We start from the raw sequence: 2,672 nt of genomic DNA on the forward strand, positions 1-2,672 counted from the left end.
AGGAATAGAGTCAAATCTTCATGTAGCTTTTTTTCATTTTTGGATAGACTTTATTAGTGAAAAGCATCGTACTTTTCTATAATAGATTTCATGGAAGCCGGTAAGAAATAGGCGAGATAGATTAGACTCCTTCTCAGATATGAAGGGGTAGTTGGACACATATTAGAAGCAGAAACAGGAGAGAAAAAGTAGACTTAGATTAGATTACTGATCGCAAATAAACTGAAAACTGTATGATGATAATAATGATGATGGTTAACTTCAGTAAGGTCTCGTTTAACAATCGCCATATAATGGAAACGAAAGGTGATAAAAAGGGTGAAAAATATGGGTATTGGGATATGTTATAAAGGGAAAAAAATAAAGAGAAGATGCATATAGTAGTACAAGTACTCTATGGAAGTCAATAAAAAATAGGCGAGATAGGTTGGTAGGACACCTTCTTAGGCATGAAGGTCTAGTCAGAGACATATTAGAGGCAGAAACAGGAGCTAGGAAGGGTAGAGGAAGACCTGGATTAGATTACTGTTCGCAAATAGTTAAGGATATGGGTTGTTTTAGTTTTAGGGAAATGCGAAGTTTAGCTCAGAATAGGAAAGAGTGGAGGTACGTGTCCAACCAGTCTTAGGACTGACGACCTTATGATGATGAGTAGTACAAGTAGCAAAGGCAAATGCCATGGTTAGAAGGATTTGGGGACTAGGGGAAAAATTGAAGGAGGCTGCAATAGAAGGATAGTGCTATTCAAAGAAGTGCAGTATTTTACGGGGCAGAAATTGGGGATGCAAAAAGTACATATGAACATGTAAATATAAAAAGCGGGTATTAGCTACAGATATATGTGTATGTATAAGAGCAAACCCGACCACATAATGAGGAAGGAAACAAAATGTGATAAAATGGCAAAGAAAACATTTAAAAGAGAATACGCGCTGTGTGTCAATGAATAAATAGTTGACTAACACGAAATTTCTCGTAAATTCGATTGTTAACCTAACCTAACCTAACCCAGTCAAACTTGCGCCATGCTACCTTGATGTACGTTCCCTTCCTTATAAACTCAAATTAACATGATCAAACGTAATACAATCCATTCCAAGTCAATCCAGCGCAATCTATGCTAATCTAACCTTTGTTTTGAATATTCATATTTTCAGTTACAAGATTGAATAGCATAAAATATCAGTAGACGTATTTTATGTTTGGCTGCTTCATGTTGATTAGAGTATCTGTACTGAGACATTCCGTAAATAGACATTGATTTTTGTACAACTTTCCATATCTAGTTAAAGTAACAATGGATAAAAATTGTGTTAATATGTGTAATTTATGTTTTGCTGTCGATTTTCCATTAATAAACATGGATAAAATTAACGTCTATATTATGTATTTATGGTGTTAATTTTTCTTTTTGCCGTATCGGGAAATGTTAATGTATTTTCGACAACAAAAATGTCATGTACATATCCGTCACAAATGGTAGTATAAAAGCGAATGAGTGAGGCATGTGCGCGACTGCAGTTTAACTGAAGTAAATAAAACGTGTTTACACTAATCGTAAGTAATTTATCTACATTTATTAACATAAATATGCACGTACAAGAACTTTGTCGGAACTATTGTTTTTGCAGAACATTGGGAAACTAGACACTAATTAGATTATCGAATTTTTTTACAAATCAGTGGCACGTTAGGGGCACTATTCATGTGTGACACTTTATTGAATGCACAATTCCAAAAGATAGCACTAATAGGTATATAATTACTGCTAAATGTGTCACATGTTGTCAGTGTTGTGATCTCATGAAGAAATTCCCATATCATAAGGAAAACACTTTAAGAAAGAAAAAAAACAGTAAAAAATTAAATTTTATGGGGGCAAAGAGATTTGACTGTTTTGCCTTCAGAGTTTCTCTTCTATTCACTACATTTATTTAACTTTGGCTGTTGAATTTGATGTCTGACATTTTCCTTTGATGTTATTTAGAATATTCTTTATGTACAGGGTGAAACAGAAATAAGTACCGAGCTTACAAGAGATAATAGAGCATTCCATAACATAAAATTAAGTAAATGCTTGTATATCCGAAAGTTGACTGTTTTTGAGGAAAACGTAGGTGAATTCAATTAAGGCCCTGGTGAAGAACGCTGCACTCACTCAGCTGGCGCTTATCAGCATCAGTGAAGTATTGGTTTTGTATTATTTATTAGATTAGATAAAATTGTTTATGTTTATCATTTTTATCGCATAACGCTATTCAGTATTAGACATTATGCTGCCAATTCACGCACAGGACCGGCTTCGAATTGTAAATTATTGTGATTCTCTTAAGAAAATTGATTGTCTGTAAAGTCGGTTTACTGACGATAGTTGAACGTGACAACGTCATAAGAAAATACTGATTAAATGGTTTAATTTTTAAAAGAAAATTTTAATTTTATTTGTTTGATAGATATTTTGTATGGATATAGAGGACGTAAATGGAAATGTATTACTGTACAGCAGCTGTCCACGCGGACGCATCGCTCACTCAAGTAGGAGAGAGACAGTTGTCGAACGCTGCCGAACGCGGAGGCCGATTGTGCCTCTTTGTCACTCGTTCCGCGCTCTCGCTTGCACTTCAAGCCTTAAATGGAACGCCTCAGAGCGAGGTAACGCCGCATGAGTCATG

Source organism: Agrilus planipennis, unplaced genomic scaffold (assembly GCF_000699045.2).
Source record: "Agrilus planipennis isolate EAB-ADULT unplaced genomic scaffold, Apla_2.0 scaffold50, whole genome shotgun sequence".
NCBI classification, from domain to species: Eukaryota; Metazoa; Arthropoda; class Insecta; order Coleoptera; family Buprestidae; genus Agrilus; species Agrilus planipennis.